This window comes from Anopheles funestus, chromosome 2RL (genome assembly GCF_943734845.2).
Source record: "Anopheles funestus chromosome 2RL, idAnoFuneDA-416_04, whole genome shotgun sequence".
NCBI classification, from domain to species: domain Eukaryota; kingdom Metazoa; phylum Arthropoda; class Insecta; order Diptera; family Culicidae; genus Anopheles; species Anopheles funestus.
This window is the reverse complement of record NC_064598.1, coordinates 14,493,639-14,510,606: the sequence shown is the minus strand read 5'-3', so window position 1 is coordinate 14,510,606 and position 16,968 is coordinate 14,493,639. Positions and strand designations below refer to the sequence as shown.

The 16,968-nt window shown below is 41.7% G+C and overlaps 1 protein-coding gene across 1 annotated transcript in view; it reads right to left on the bottom strand.

The window, feature by feature from the left end:
* Positions 1-16,968, bottom strand: part of LOC125765156 (uncharacterized) — a 55,479-nt gene that overhangs the window by 19,187 nt on the left and 19,324 nt on the right. Inside the window, exon 3 of the mRNA XM_049430061.1 lies at positions 10,138-10,169. The gene's annotated coding sequence lies outside the window, so the exon portion shown is untranslated. The remainder of the gene's footprint in view (positions 1-10,137; positions 10,170-16,968) is intronic.

The window sequence follows — 16,968 nt, the reverse complement described above, 5'->3', positions numbered from 1 at the left end:
CTTTCAACTTCAAACATATATTCTTATCAAAACCGGTTAAATGGCCACACTCACCCACCCCGCACAAATGGGCATTGTTTGTCGCATCGCAATTTTGACGAAGGCAACCATTTAAGCATAAATTTAAATTTTTACTCTTCCCCCTCGTCCCAAAAAGCAAACCAGTACACACGTTTCACCGCATCACCCAAGGGATGAATTGCAACCGATAGAGTTGTCTATTTGACAGTGAAAAGGGACCCGGTTCTTACGAAAGCAGCCGTATGACGCGGTATACGGCCGCGACCTGCTCCGACACGTCGAACCTTCCATACGGTAGTAACAAGCTTTTGTTACAAGAAAGTGTAACAGTACGAGAAGTACAGTACGGTACCCCGACAGCATCATAATGCTTCACATCACTTTCTTTATTTGCTGGAATTTTAAACAAGTTCCATCCCATTTTCATACCACTTTGTCGTATGTTTTATGAACATTCCAGAGCTGCTTCCTGTGGAAGAAAATAGACGAACAGAAGAAGAGAAAAAAAAACCACAGAGACCCTGGTAACTTTTCCCAGCCTTTAGCATATTATGTAAAGCCACCAAACAGCCACTAACCGTGAAGAAGATGCCTTTCATCCGGTGCGTCCATTCGGAAGGTGGCTCTTCCCATCCCTTATCTCCTCCTGCTTACTCAGCAGCCTTTTTAGCAAACATCCTTTTGTCCTTTTTTTCCCCCATACTACCGGAACGACCACTTTTTTCCATTGTTGCTCACTTGAAGTGGAACGGGACGTGAAGCTTTCACCTGCTCGAAGCCTGCACCTCATCAGCAGCCACAAAGAACGCTTCATATCACACACTGAATGGGATGGAAATCCATCGTGACATCGTGACGAGACGAATGTCGCGAAAAATTACAGCTATTTACTGTTTGTAAAACCACAACTCCACACGCTACGCGCTCGTTACATTGTTTTTTTTTCTCGAGTGTGTCTTTGCCACTTGACAGGAAAGAATGTTTTCACTCGGTGAACGAGTGAAGTGCGCCCAGTGTACCAGTTTCTTTGGAGAGTGGAGTATTCTTCACGAAAACCCCAGTACGTTATCATCACACACGGTACGGAATCCAGTGTTCCACTGTTGGGCCGCTTTTGTGGTGCGTTACATTAACTCTCGAACAGTGTTCTTTCGAAACGATGCCTCTCAAAAACGCCGCTGTCATTATTATCTCCGACAAGATACATCTTCCTTCGTTCGTACAAACGTTCCCGGCATCTGGGTGTATAATCAATTATTCATCAAACATTCAGATTACAACATCCACCGTTCCAAGCGTTCCACCGTTCCACCGGTATTACCGCTTCAACTCATCGATTATGACGCACCCCGATTGCAAATGGAGATGGATCTTTAAGAAATGCGTCACTTTAATGAACGTCACGCTAGTGAGTGAAATCATGTCGGATTTTTGGAGGACTCCGTTGGTAGGAACATTCACAACTTCATGGCCCATAAGTTGGTGCACATCACATTACACCATTACGGTCTCGGGACGCCGATTTCTGCCAGGGCAAACGATGATTAATCTTTTCGCTTCACGGTATTTCCAGCCCCGTACATAAGCCAGCATACCGTAATTGCCCGGATTGTGTTACTCTCGGTGGAACCGAAGTGTTCCGTGGTGCCCCGAGCTGGTCATGCCACGCGTGAGAATTTTGATTCTATGATATATTCCCACAGAACGCATGTGAGAATGGGTAGCATACCTAGCAGCAGCGAAGGAACACACATCCTGACGTGAGGGATCCACCCGGGAACGAGCTAATGACTTTCGCCGGCTACCCATTACAGCCATTAAAATCATCCCTTTTTGGGTGGTCATAAGCCGTGAAATTCTCGCTAAAAGCTCATCGTCGTACTGGGTAGTGTTACACACGTCAGCCACACACACAAACCACCATCAACCACAAGCCGCCATCTTTCCCCTTTTGTCCAAACGCCAACACATTGTTGCGTCATGGTAAAAGGTTCCGTTCCGTTCTTCCATTATGAATGGGAGCCAGCTTCGGTAAAGACAAATCCGAAGCATTTAAACAATTTCCCCCAGGTGTTTGCAAGCCGTATGACGTCGGTATTGTACGTTAAAACAAAGTGTTTTCTTTAAAGTGCCAAAAGCATCGTTTTGGGTTCCGCGAACGAAGATGTAAGTGATCGCGTGATCCAAGCACCGAAACCCATCCACCAAACGATAACAACGACTGCCGCAGCCTCAAGCGCACGCCCAGCTGATAAGTAATCCTTCATCTTTATTCAGGTGCGTTAAGATATGGAAGCTTACCGGCGGACGTCTTGGGCTTCTAGATGCGGAACATTTTGAGCATTTAGGCAGATGACTCCAGTCACGACGGCCCACTCTCGAGCGTGTCGTTCGGCAATGAAATATTCATTCCGCCTGTCACGGGTACCGGTCGCATGGAATAAATTACTATCCCGGCGCAACGTGGTGACACGTCGGATAGCAGAAGATCAACAAAAAATGTCGATGGAAAAAAAGTTGTAAAGGACGAGTTATTTAGCTAAGCGATAGTAGGGAACTTGAGATGAGATCAGCAATGCAGTGGATTTGGGTCATTATGGAAGCGCACGTCAGCGTTTATTTAACTAATTGAAGAACTTATCAAAACACCTAATGATTGTAACTCATCTACTCTTTACACTACTCCTGAATTTCTCAATCAAATGTTCAACTCCAAAGGGAAAATCCTCGGTACGATTCAATTCACCAACTTTGTGCAACTATTTTTCACCTCAACCACAGCACTAAAGTTCCTCGCATTCAACAAACTTTTAACGTCAATCACAACAAATCCCCCTCCGAACTGGTTTCGCGTTTCCACATGGCTTAGCGATTCCCAACAAATCGCCCACAGTGGCAATATACTATGTTCAAACTAAACACTACACTTCCGAACCGTAAAGCCACCATTTGGTTGGTCATCGTCACCCAGCATGATTGCGTGTGCAGACACACGGGCACTATCTTCAAACATATCCAATCTTCAATTGTCAAAATGGCTAACTTTTTCTCGCTTGACAACTCGTCCCAACCTGGCCACAAATCACTCGCGTACCGCGTGTATAACCACAGTTTTTCAATTAAAAATCTGTCACAAACTTTCATCATCACTCGTCAGTGTGAACTTTTTCCCTCCAACATGGCTTTCGGCTGCTCTCCACATTTCGAATCCACTGCATTTGGATGCCATATTTTTTTGTGTGTACTTTTACCCCTCGGTGTTGGTGTCTCGTGCTCATCATCATTCAACGAATCGTACATTTAATGGTACGGCAGTAAGTACCACACCTCTCCACCGTGGACGTTGTTCCACGCCAGGAGGAGTCCGGGTTTGGTTGTTCTGAACTTTATTTTTTTTTTTTTGGTCTTTCTCCATTTTATTTCTCCCTGGGTAAAACTTTTGTTTTCGGTTTTAGTCTTCCAGCGAAATCAACCTTCCTGTGACTGTGCGCAATAACACAAATTATGCAGTATATTAAATGAAACAATCACTTGTGTTGTCTTCCGGTTCGCTTGCTCACTTAATTTCTTTCAATGCCTTTTTGCGTTCCGGAAGATTTACGTCCAACTTGAACCCCGGGATGTGCACTCGGCACCGGGGCAACCAACAGGCTGCCGAGGAGGGGGGAAATACATCATTCGGACAAACTTTCCATCAGTCGGCATTTGAGCTGCGGCAGAGTTGTAGCGGCAAAGCGTCGGGAATGGTGAAATGGGTTTGCCACGGATGAATTTGATTTCGCTCAAAAGCTTCAACGGAGCGGAAGCAACACAGGCAACAGAGATTCCCAACTCAATCCCCCCTCCGCTTGCCACCCAAAAAGCCTCCCCTTGGCCATCCCCAGGAGCGTTGTTTTGGTATGTAAAACATTTTACCGGTACATATAAAAATACACCCATCATCTCGGTTCGAGCCCTTCTGCACGAAGCAATCTGTTCGGTTGGTCGTTTTGTGATAATAAAAAAGGCAAACCTCACGTGAGATAAAAACGATATACACAACACTGCCGTACGTTCTGTGCACCATCGAGAATTGCATTGCATATGGGTACCACCTCACATACACCAGGGTTGATGGGTTTGGCTTCGGTAATGGAACAGGTACCAGACGATACTTTGCCAACGAAACTTTTCACAATACACAAACTGAAACTGAAATGGGTTTAAATATTAACAACAGCAAAAGGTCTTCTATCTTACCATGGTGACCTTCCACTTATCCCGTATACGGAATGGAACGGTGATGGGAAGCTCACCGACAACATATAAAAACTGAGGAACTATTAATTTAAGATGCATCATTTTTCTCCTATGTGAGAAATATTGTACTGACTCTATGAACTTCACCCAAATGATTTTTGGACAACAATTATCAGATACAAGGACAGGCAAATCCAATAAGTTTATAGGTCTTTGAAGCGTGTTGTAAAAACTTTAAAAAGTAAATTAAGTTATATCTCATAAGTGTGAAAAGACTTGTGAGAATTCAAGAATTGTGAGAGCTTCAATTCTTAGACAACTCTGAGCAATTTCTAGACCTTTTCTATTGAATGGACAAACTATAACGTTTTTGTCGAGTCGAATCGTCCGGTGGCAAACATAAAGCCAAGTATAAAGCTACAATTAGATTCAATGTCTTGACTATGAGTAAAAGAATAAACTAATTTCAACTCCAAAACTAAATCCTCCCAATAAATGTCCCAAACATTTCCACTATTTGTAAACATTATTATACATTTAAACTTTATCTCTTTGTACTTAGAAATTGCTCCATGATGTTCAATTTGCTAAAACATCTTTGCACTTCTTCCATGTCGTTTGAAGCACAGCTTTTAGTCAATTCGCTTACTTCCCACAACAAAGAAAAGATCAATGTTCAAGTCACACTATCGACAAGCGTTGACATTCGCTGATGATAAGAAAATGAATGGTAACATCCATTCAATCGATCGATTTCGATTTTTGCTCTTGCCCAAAAACCTACCCAAAAAATCCCGGAAGCATCCCAGGGTTTCACACGGTTTGTGTTCTATACACCAAAAAAGGTATGGCCTCTGGCCTTCGTACCGTCTCATCAGCACGAACTCGCATACGAAAAGGTTGCAGACACTAGCAGACAACCACAAATTTAAGCTATCGGTCAAATGGTTACCAAATTTGTGTCGCTTTTGCCTTGCGTATGCCTCACAAACTGGTCGCACTAGAAGGAGCGGCTTTTATCTGGAACACTATAAAACCCTAATCAAGCCGAAAGTCCTCCGTACAGCGTCTGCAGTATCACACAACTTCAGTGTCATCCCCAAAGAGGCATACCTTCCGGGGGTTGTTTCTAGTGCGATAAGCTTCCGGAGTGTCATCGGTGCAAAAGGAAGGGGTTTGATATATGGCCACCCTAGAAGTGCGAAAGGATACCCTTTACGCATATGATATCCTTAAAGTTTACCCGGTTAGTGAAGCGGTTTGGCGTACAAAGATGCAGTGATTTCTGTAGAACCATGAGGAATAACGAATGTATGCATAGATTAAAACACCACATCCAAAACACACCATCCTTTGAAACAAACAATGGTTTTATAAACAGGTTGATATCTGGTCCGAAAATAGTCATCTTTATGTTAAATATTTACCCAATTTTTTCCAAATCTTGAATACCAACTGATTTACGGTTAGAGTCTTGGTATTAAGTACGTCAAAAATCATTCACCCATTTCACGTGCACGGACCAACCCGAACGCAACGAGCTCATCAATCAACACTGCCAGTTATCTATCTTTCGATAATTTCCACCTGTCCCTATGCTCGCCTCCCCTCAAAGGCTGGACACGCTCCATGGTCACATTCAACAATTCATCTTCCTCTTTCTCAGCAGGATAAGGTACCAACGAGCAAGAAAAACGAAGCTTTTGTATCCTTTGCTCATTCAACTTCCGTCCCAAAATGTTGACTGTGCGTAGTCCATCAAGTAGCACTTAAGAACAGGAGTAGCCGGCACGACCCACTAAAGCAAACGGTCCAACATCTTCGGGCTGTGTGTGTGTGTGTGTGTGGGAGCTAACCACGAAGCGGTTGAGAGATGAAAGTTGGAAAATCGAACCGTTCACACCCTAACCTTCGTAGGTTCGTTCGGTTTCATGGCAAGGCCACGGTTTATATCACCACTGATCAATCGTTTGGTTTCGGAGGCGGCCACTCCGGCGTACGGCAAACGCCTCCAAAGTAAATCGTGCGGCTTCCACTGTTCCACATCCGCTACAGAGAAACAGAAGGATGGAGATTTCCTCAAGTATTTCGATAAATATTTGATGAAAGCTATTCCATTGGTTGCATGAACGCTGGTGAAACTGGCGGGCTGTAGGATGGCTAGCTAATGGATGAATGAAATGAGCATGGCTGTTATGGGTAGGTTGCCCCAGGACTATGACCGAAATGTATCGATTAATTTGGCCAGAAAATGGTGCAGGAAGAATGTCTGTGATAATACCAAACACTCAAAAAATGGTATAAAACACTTCATTTTGCCAATCGAATACTTACAATTGACAGAAATATGACAGCTGCATATGACTAAGTGTCAATCTAAGCTTTCATATAAGTAAAACAGGCATCAATTGACAGATGACAGCTGTGTAAAAACTAAAACAGAAAAATATTAAATAATTTGTTTTCAACTGTAAACAAGTTTCAAGTAAATACAGTAACGCTGTGTTAGATCCATAATTCGAATCGCATTATTGATCGAGTACTCAACCTCAACAGTTCTAGCGACATTCACGCGATGTACGTGCTCGGGAATCCAAACAGCCATAATCTAAGTTTGATGATTTTGCCAAACCAACCGTTCCCAACTCTGCTGACCCTTACCGTTTGGTCAATACTGGTACATGGCCGTCATCTCGTAGGCTAGATTTGTACATCGGAATTCAGAATAGCGGACCCGATGCTTCCGATGCTTTGTATTTGATCAAATCACCCACGAATACATCTTCGTCAACAGTTTGACCAATCGCGTGCGAATTACAATTCCAATCACACAAAAACACACATTTGTTTCGATTAACCTCAATCAACCGCGCTCGCAGGGCAAGGAAAATGGCACAGGAACGCAAAATTTATGCTCCCACTTTCCAGTGGGCGATCGAAAGCATCAGACGATTCCTGCTACCCGCAAGATGAAAATCGTTTCCACCGGTGTGAAGTTCTCTTGGGTCCTTGGGTTAACAAAGCCGTCCCTCTTCAAGTGTCAATTCGGTTGGGCCAAAATTTCCCATCCAACGGCACCACAGGAAGCGATAGATTTGTTTCGGTTTGCCTTTTAACTCTTGTATGCCTAATATCATACCAAGATGGGAGCTCACAGCTCCAGCATCCTTGCTTTCCCGAGGTTCTCCATTTTGCCCTTCGAGAGTACACCATACGGGACGAACTCACTTGATAGGCAATTCCGGACCTTAAGCCTTAGATTTATGAGACTAGCAAAAGCTATTTGCTGTGATTTATTACTGTCCAGCCTGGTACGAGAAGGATGATGACGGATCGGCGCCAATTGCAGATCCTGCACCTGGTCCACAAAAGCGATTGTTGGTTGGTAACCGGTGCAGCGCTGATGCTGCTCTAAATTGTTTTCAATAGTGTGCTAGTGGACGGGATAATTTGCGCCCGTATGCTCTGTTGCGCAATCAATCGTGCCTCACTACTATGGTCGGAAGCTCACGTAAATTACGGGATGGATTCTTGATTGTCTATTACTGTCTCTCTTTGATCTAATCTTTACCAAGAGCAATGTTGACGTCTAAATGCCTCAGATGTCACTCAATCATACGCACCGTGTAACATGGGATGCTTTGCTGATCTTTAACTTATCCCTTGTGAAACATTTAGGACGATCGTGGTCAGCCGTTTGTACCCTACAGTTAACTAATATTGTGAACGAGTGTCTTCTCACTGTAGAAAGACATTCTCATGCGAGAAATTAGGTGATACCACGGTTAATAACCACGCCTCAGAATACCCAAAAGCCATGAAATGCCAACACGGTGAAAAGGTTCTGTCTTTAATGTACCTACGGGGACTGCGAAACCTACGGCTGCCACCTTAGGGTTGTATTTCCCAGACACACGTGTCAGGGCAAAACTTTCCATTCTCACACCAGCCGTCCGTGGGGAGACATAATTAGCCGCTCACATACCGTCCGCAAGGGATCGTAGCAAAGTTGTGTTAGCACACCGACGGAACAAGCTCAAACAACCGATGTGACCGTGAAGAAGTGGAGATAAATAAACTGGTCCTGGTTGCCATTATCAGCTACACCGCAAAAGGAAAAGATCGTTTAACATTAGACGGTGAAGATAATTTGGGGTGGTATGCGGGGGGAAGATTTATTACAGGCTTTTACTCTGACAAAGGGAAACTCAAAACTTCATTAGTAAGTAGTTTCACACATGAGTTTGTGACATAATAGAATCAGTGTTCATAGTGTCTGATAAATCTTACCAGCATGTATTTTGAATATTTTGGATCTTTGGTAAAACTCTTAGCTGGAACATGTACCTTATACACAAGACTGTCTATGAGATATGGGTAATTCAAATCTCAAATAACTCCAAGGATTACCACGAGAACTTCAAGAAGAAGAGCAGAAAAAATGGAATAGATAGTGTCCGCGCGATATTCCTTTAATAGCGTAGACTTGCAGCTAAAGTAACTCAGTGATGACTAACTTACTTAAAGCAAGAAACTTATTTCCTGTTGTACCAGTGTTTACATATATCTCAACATTTGTCATTTAACACTTGATGCTTGTGTCTTCTATATTAGAGAGTCGAAAATACCTTATGTCAACGTCTAGGCACGTCTCACTTTGGCACAAGAATCAAGATCCCTCAGAAAACGTATTCTCATAGTGAACATATTAGTCCAATTTCTATAAACCGTAGACTAAAAACCTTCTGATTTCACTATATTAGTTTGAAAAATTCAACACATCATTCACGAACACATTCATATCCTCAACAAAGTCTCTGTACAATAAAACGTTCAACAGGACGTTGTTTCTATAACTTTTCAAATGACTTTAAAAATGTCAACATGTCCATATGAAGCCATTACTTCCAGGAAACAACCTCAATTGTGTCGAATTTTGCGATTTGTGACTTACCATTGTTCGATCTGAATGGGAGCCAAAAAATATCGCAGCGAAATCCACTCGCCTGCGGTCAAACTGTAATTGAAATTCTCCAACATTTCGATAACTGATCACTTCCGCTTACCAAACGAACGGAAAGGAGCCTGTCTCGTACAGAGAAAATCTCGACAGTCGCCCACACCGCTGGGCTCGCTCCTTGCCAAGTTTGCATAATGATCAAATTCATAAAATACTTTTTACATTTCTCCAGAGGCATAACCATAGCATACACACATTTCCAGTGCAGTGCAGGGATGAGGTTTTGTTCGGGGTCGCGTGGGTGCAAATGTCAGGTCAAACCGAAAGTCAAGGATTGTGTTATAACAAAATTCATTCGCCGGCTGCAATCCGGTTTCGAGAAGCCAAACATCCAAGGCACCATACCAACAATGGAATCGGCGAAACGATTCACCGGTCCAGTGCATTCTGGCACCGGTTGCAACGGTACAGGGCTTTTGTATGCAATGAAGGAGGATGTATTTTGGACATTGGAACGGTAAGCCTGCTTAGTGATCGTGAGGTTTAAGGTTCGCTTGTTTGCTTGCCTGTATATCGTGCGGAAAACAAGCGCTCCAAACAATGTCTTCCGTCATGGGCATAACGTTTACGTGCCACATTCCTGTGTTTTCAGGGAAATTGAACATTTGATTGAAATGTGGCCTGCGGATGAGCGATGGAATGAACCAACTGGCGAAGGTATGGATTTGCAACATCGAATAACGTTTTCCGATGCCATAAGGATAACGAGCAACTATTATGTTACACGTACTCTAATTTGATTATCCGTTTGCTATGGAATTTAAACCTCGGAATAATATGCAATTTGAAATCAAGTTTCAATATGAATGGAATCATTTTATAAAACAAATACGAACATTCAATCTGCACTAATTTACCTATTGATAAGCCCAGGATGAGTATGATTGTTCTGTAAATAAAGAACAGATAGAAATATACGTTAAAACACTTTACAGAGCCAACTGAAACTACGCTAATTAACCTTTTGCTGTCTTCATTTCTCAATAAATCAAACTACCATGAACAACTCTCCTGGTGTGTTCATTAGGGTGAAAATAATGGCAAACATCCCGTTGTTCCACTTTGCAGTAAACTTCCTCGTAAACACTCGTTTTACTCTTTTGCGCTCTGGAAATAGCTTCACAATCGAATCTAGGCCTGCCCATGGTATGTGGCTTTCTGTCTGTGCCATCATTTGTAACCAATTATTCCCTATCGATGTCAATGTTCAGGTGAAGTATACAGGATGAGTCTATATCATCGATATGCTTCGAGAGACCGGGTAATATTTTTATCCGTCCACATCATGCTTCAAGTATTTTTCCCGATAAATATACACCTACCATCGTGCCTTCTGGGGTTTTGTGTGGATTTCTGCGTGAGAATATCTCACCGAGGTGGAACATCAAGTATGAAGTAATGGAAAAAAAAGAAAACATCTTCCTTTGGATGATGATACCACCGTACCGTACTGATCCACCCGGGGTTGATGTTGGAATGCTTGGTTATATTTTTCCCTGCACCAAACATCAACATCATCCAGGATGTGGTCCTATCTGCTTCCCTAGTGTGCTATGTACGGACGATAATATGAAAATAATGATGTTGTCATCTTCACGCCAAAATTACCATCGGCTACAGGAAATGATGCTGAAGGCTACGAAACCGGGAACGTCTGGTACCGTGCATCCCGACCGAACCCGATCCCGCATCGCTTCATCAGAATGTCTGATACATGACACAAACATATATCATCCTCACACCGTGTCCGGGCTTTATGCCATACCCGGGTGCTGAAAGTGACAAAGCAAACATTTGGAACACATACACACAGACACGTATGAGGAACGTGCATGTACCCCTTGGCATCACAGGAGTGACATCCTGCAACACGATCGGAAGAATATTGCCACAGAAAAGCTTATGATAGGATTATTATTAGCTGTGCTAGCTCACCCTCACGATGCACCAAGCTGACCACACCTGACACGATACATCGTACGCATGCCACATAAAGCAGGTTGGAAGACGATCAGCACACAGCTTCAGGTGTCTGTTTACGTCCGACGTAGGACTTTTTCTTTGCCTCTCCAAACAAGCCAACAATATCGCCGAACCGAAAGGAAATTGTTTTCGTGTGAGAAATTCCATAACCATCGATTGTCGTTATCGTCATATACATATATGATGGCACCCCAACTCTGAGGAAACATGTTTCATGCTGTTTTTGGGGTTTTATATGTTTTTTTCCTTCTTCTTCTTACCTTGTGTAAGAAGTGTATACGTTTTTATATTCCAATGCAATATAATGGTTCTTTGTGTCGTTCGAAAGCAACGTAAAAAAAACTAAACATTAAATGCTTTTCTTTGATATATTTACATATCATAACACTTGTACTTAATAAACATAACTTCATAACTTCAAAAACAGTACAAAAATTTGAGAACTATTTGACAAATTTATTTGTTTAATTGCTACGAGATCAAATTTGGTAGAAATTTGTTCACTGTCCTTTTCCCCCATTTTCCCCATCTTCTACATACTTGACAGCTCTAGAAGCCTTACTTAACCTTAGAAATATTTGTAAAAATACTAATACATGAAAAACAAAACTCAAATAACCAATATCCAAATTGATCGTTTTGTAAAAAGAAATGTTTTCGCTTCCCATTTTCATCACCATCATCAATCCGGATTAAAGTTCGAACGGATTGTTCCGAACCAATAAATTCACCTCCGACGTGAGAAATAATCTCCATAAACCTCACCCACCGTGCGACCACCTGCAACTGACGGATGGTGTCGTACGGACACCAGGCACGTTCCACAACCAAAAACTCGTCTAGCTCGTTGACAAAGAATTCATCTCGCCGATCCAACACGGGTACAGCCGAATATTCCCTGCGCGAGTCGCGTTGCCGAAAGAACAAAAGCGCTTGGAAAATTACACTCCACCATTTGCTTCCGGAAGCTTCCAGCACCCAGTAAAAACCGAAAGTGAACGAATCTCTCAACAATCGCTTTTAAGCATTCCGATCGCGAAATCTGCAGATTAGTAGATACGCAAATGCCACACCAGCAGCACCCGCTACCTTCAATCACCCTTGTTACCTTGTTATTTCAAATGATGCCAGCAAATGTAATCACATTCAACGAGGTAGTTATGAATTTTAATTTGAATAAATTTTTCATTAGCCAAATTCGTAACGCCCAGCGTTAGTCATTCGCTCGACACTCGCTCGCCTCGGTCTTGCCGCATGCTCGTTCAATCTCGTTGCGAAATTGTAGCATTTGTGCAAGATTTTGTATCCTGCTCGTCTGGGAGACTTGATTTGAATCAAAACCTTGGCATTTTTCCACTCGCACCGGAACACGGTACCAGCTTGCTTCTTGTTCGCGGAATCGTAACGTACGTGAGTGGCATACATACTGGGCAAATACATTCTGCACGGGAAGCATTACGAATGTGATTGTCACCATTTCGCTTTGCCATTCCACCGTTGGCACTCATAATCAAAAAGAGAAGCAACCAGATATGACTGGAAGGAACTACCGGTGGGCGTCGGGAAATGGCTTTCGGATCAGGATCACGTCATCCAAGGTGTCGTCTACGGGATGTGCGCTTTCAAGGATCTCGCTCCTCACCGGTTCCGGAGATTGAACGATGAAATCCGGACACCGAAAGGATCCAATAATCTTGTTTAACTGTCTCGTCGGGTGCCGTGAAAGAAATGGTTCATCCATTCAGGGCAACTCTTCGCATTACAAAGCGACCGAAACAACCACGAAGGACACGCGTCGGTAAAGGGAAGAAAGATTTCGATCGATTGAAGTCATCGAACGGAAAAGGCAAAAAGTAGCTACATCAACTTCTCCTTCACGTCTCAGCATTTCAGCAACCGGGCATAGCCCTTATTCCGGTCACGAAATTCAACCCTGTGTGAAAGCTCCAGATACTCACCCATGGTCTGAGCTTTATTTATGTTTTTCTTAACCATCTCAAACTCGAATTGAGGTTTCTCTTTGACTATTTTCCTTCACCCAAAAACCAACATCAATTATTGTGATTCTATCACCGACAATCGGAGAATTCTTCCGAGCGTTCGACAAAAAAAAATTCCAGCAAACTCTCGTCCAATATGAAATAATTATCAAATTAAAACCAACCGTTCCTCTTGTTCGTAGCTTATACTCCAAATAAAATTGTCTTAATTAAATTTTCCCCCTAATTGTAGGAAACACATTTAAGCGGAACTCAATTCTTTTCTTTTTATTGCATTAACTTAATCAAACCATTATAAGTTGCCTCTTGGTGGTTGTGGTGATTCGCTCGCATAGACTAGAATAAAATAAAACCGTAAAACCGACCAGAACAGAACTGTTGGAACTGTCATGCGATGTTCCGAATGTACTGAAACGCCCGAAGGCTGCTTCGTGCCCGATACTACGGGATGGAACAAGATTTTCTACTTAAAACCACTACCGCAAATGTGGAGGAAAAAAGTGTATACGAGCGTAAGGTTCTGTGTGTCTCACAAAGATTTCTACAGACATGGTTCGTCATCGTCCCGTTTGTTGATGAAGTGATGAAAACATAGAGAATTGAAGCTAGCTAGAAAAAATAAAACTAAGTAATTGACACTAAATGTCCAACGGATGACGTACTGAGAGAACATTCTTATTAAACCTTTTCAAATTTGGTTTTTATGAGTTTTTTCACCAAATATGTTCACTTGTTCGGTGTGCTCAAATTAATAAATATATTACTCAGATTTATCCCAAGACGACTTCGGTAACACAAAATTCAACAATACGTCCGTAGTGAGTTCAAATCTCATCTCTGCCTTAACTTACTATGGCTAAACATGTCTTTTTTATTTAATATGTGTGTGAGTTTTGTTAGTGTTGGGTCAAGTAGCTCTTTTGCAAGAGCGGAGCGCACCGCTCTCGCTCTCTGAAGTATGCGGTTCGCTTGAGGTAGCTCCACACGGAGCGCTGCACACAGGAGCGATTGTGCGATGCGCTCCCAAGAGCGAAGTTTCGCACCACAAGGAGCGCGCATAATAAGATGACCGGAGAGATTGAAATACCTTTTTCGCTCTTGACCCACTTGCTTATGAATTTTTCGAGTTTTTAGATTTTTTTTTATTTTTTTATTCTTTATTTAAATTTAAAGCATTATTTGAGTGAAAAGAAACATATTGCAACCATTTCGCATTAAAATAAAACAAATTTTTAAATTTTGCTAAATTGCTCAAAAAATGGCAAGGGTAAGCCTTAAGAAATTTTCGAGTTGAATTTTTTTTAAATTTTTTTTGTTATTTTTTATTCTTTTCTTCTTTTAAAACATTACTTAAGTGAAAAGAAACATATTGCAACCATTTCGCATTAAAATAAAACAAATTTTTAAATTTTGCTAAATTGCTCAAAAAAATGGCAAGGGGTAAGCCTTAAGAAATTTTCGAGTTGTTTTTTTTTATTTTTTTTGTTATTTTTTATTCTTTTCTTCTTTTAAAACATTATTTGAGTGAAATGAAACTTATTGCAACAATTTCGCATTAAAATAAAACAAATTTTTAAATTTTGCTAAATTGCTAAAAAAATGGCAAGGGGTAAGCCTTGGAAAATTTTCGAGTTGAAATTTCTTTTTAATTTTTTTTTGTTATTTTTTATTCTTTTCTTCTTTTAAAGTATTATTTGAGTGAAAAGAAACTTATTGCAACAATTTCGCATTAAAATAAATCAATTTCTAAAATTTTGCTAAATTTCCTAAAAAACGCTAAGTCTATAGCCTTAGGAATTTTCAAATGGGAGCGCATCGCACAATCGCTCCTGTGTGTAGCGCTACGTGCGGAGCTACCTTTTTTTTCGCGTGGGCTGTGCGGGAGAGCGCACAATAAGATGAGCGGAGCGATTGAAGTACAACTTTCGCTCTTGACCCAACACTAATCATAATCATCATCACAATCGATCAAAGTTCATTTCAACATATTAAGATTGCAATGTCAAATCACACCAGAAACAGTGTCTGAAATGTGATGTCTTTCCCTTTACATGCTTATAATAATTGTTGTCATACATTTACGCTTCATTTCCTCATCAAACAAAAGCAAACAAATCGAACAAAATTTCTCCTGTTTGCTTTAATACTGATAAAATTAATACACCCATCCAAAACAATAGCCACGTGCAATGGCACTCCTTCCATAGAAAATTTGCGACTCCAAAAAACCAAAACTTAATGATGCATCAGCAAAATTGCTCTAGCTGTTGCTATCTATCTCAACCTTACCTTGCGTGAAGAAAGATGCTTTCTGAATTTTGCTGACTACAGCAAACATTATCAACAGGATTATCACCGTGTCCAGCTTTGAACGTGGAAGCAAAATTGCTTGTGGCGACACACTTTCCTTTCCATTTTTCCCCAACCCCCCACCCCGGATCCCCATTGTGCCAACGGTAACTTCTTCACTTGTGTGTCAGTGATCCGGCTGATTGCCGAGCCTTTCGAGCATAACGAGCTTATACCGCTCGGTTTCATTCTTATCCCTTGCAGCAGGTACCGTTGCTGAAAGTGAGCTTGTCTAGTGTCGTTCCCACTTGGTGTTTTCTTACCCACCCCTTTTTGTTCATATTCTCACTTTTGTCATCCCTATTGTCGTTCGTTACGAGGCCGAGATCACCGATGGCCAGTGCACCGTCAGCATTGTGCCGTATTTTCTATTTTGTATTCCATGAAGGATAACGATAATCTTAAAGTCCTTCAAGGTATGAACAGAAGAAAAAACACACTAACTCAGTTCGTTTTTCTTTCCGTTCATGGTTCTAGGTGCGTGGAAAACGGTAATCCATCACCTCCACCGATTTCGTAACCATTGTCCGCGGCTGGTGGCTTTTCACCAGTAGATCTCTTTATCCAATTTGTTACCATTCAGTTCAAGCTTTTCTCTTCCAGAGTTACTGACGTTCTTTTTGCAAGTGTGCCAGATAGCCAAAACCGGTTAAGACACACCTTCAAATAGGCCATATTTTTTTAAAAAGCAAAACCTTATCCCAGAATCCGATTCGTTGGTACAATGCGCTCCCATCATTCACATCCATCACAAGTCAGTTTCGCGTGTCAGTGGTTTTCTGTTCAGCTTTCACTTTCTCAGAGTGTGACAGCGTAAGGGTAGACATCATCTGCCTAATCCGCTACTAATCCGTAAGCTGAGCAGATTGAACGAAATTGAATTTTTTGTTCACATCATTTTCTGTTGCGCAAAACATTTAGTTGTAACATGTTTTTTTAGGGAGGAATTGATTTTTCATTTTTCTAACATTTGGTTTTCCCTACATTCAATCGCACAACAAAACATAGTGTAAGATTTTTGTTTGAACATTGTAGGCAAGCTTCCGTGAGCGTGATAAGGAAGCTAATAAAAAAGACTATTTCTACAACACACTTTAATAACAGCAAAATCTCCCTTAACGATTCAATGCTGTTAGCGACACATTCCACCAACGGTCTGCCGACACAAAAATAGCCCTGCCCGCAAGATACCCAACCGAAATGAATTTTCCCCTTGAAAGGGATTTGTCAAAGAGCTTCTTGCGAGACTGGTTCCATTAGCATACAAACACCTCCGGCCGATCGTTACGGTTGTGAAATCATTTCGCAAAACTCTCCCGGCGCTCTCAAAGTACACACATTATCATATAGATTTTT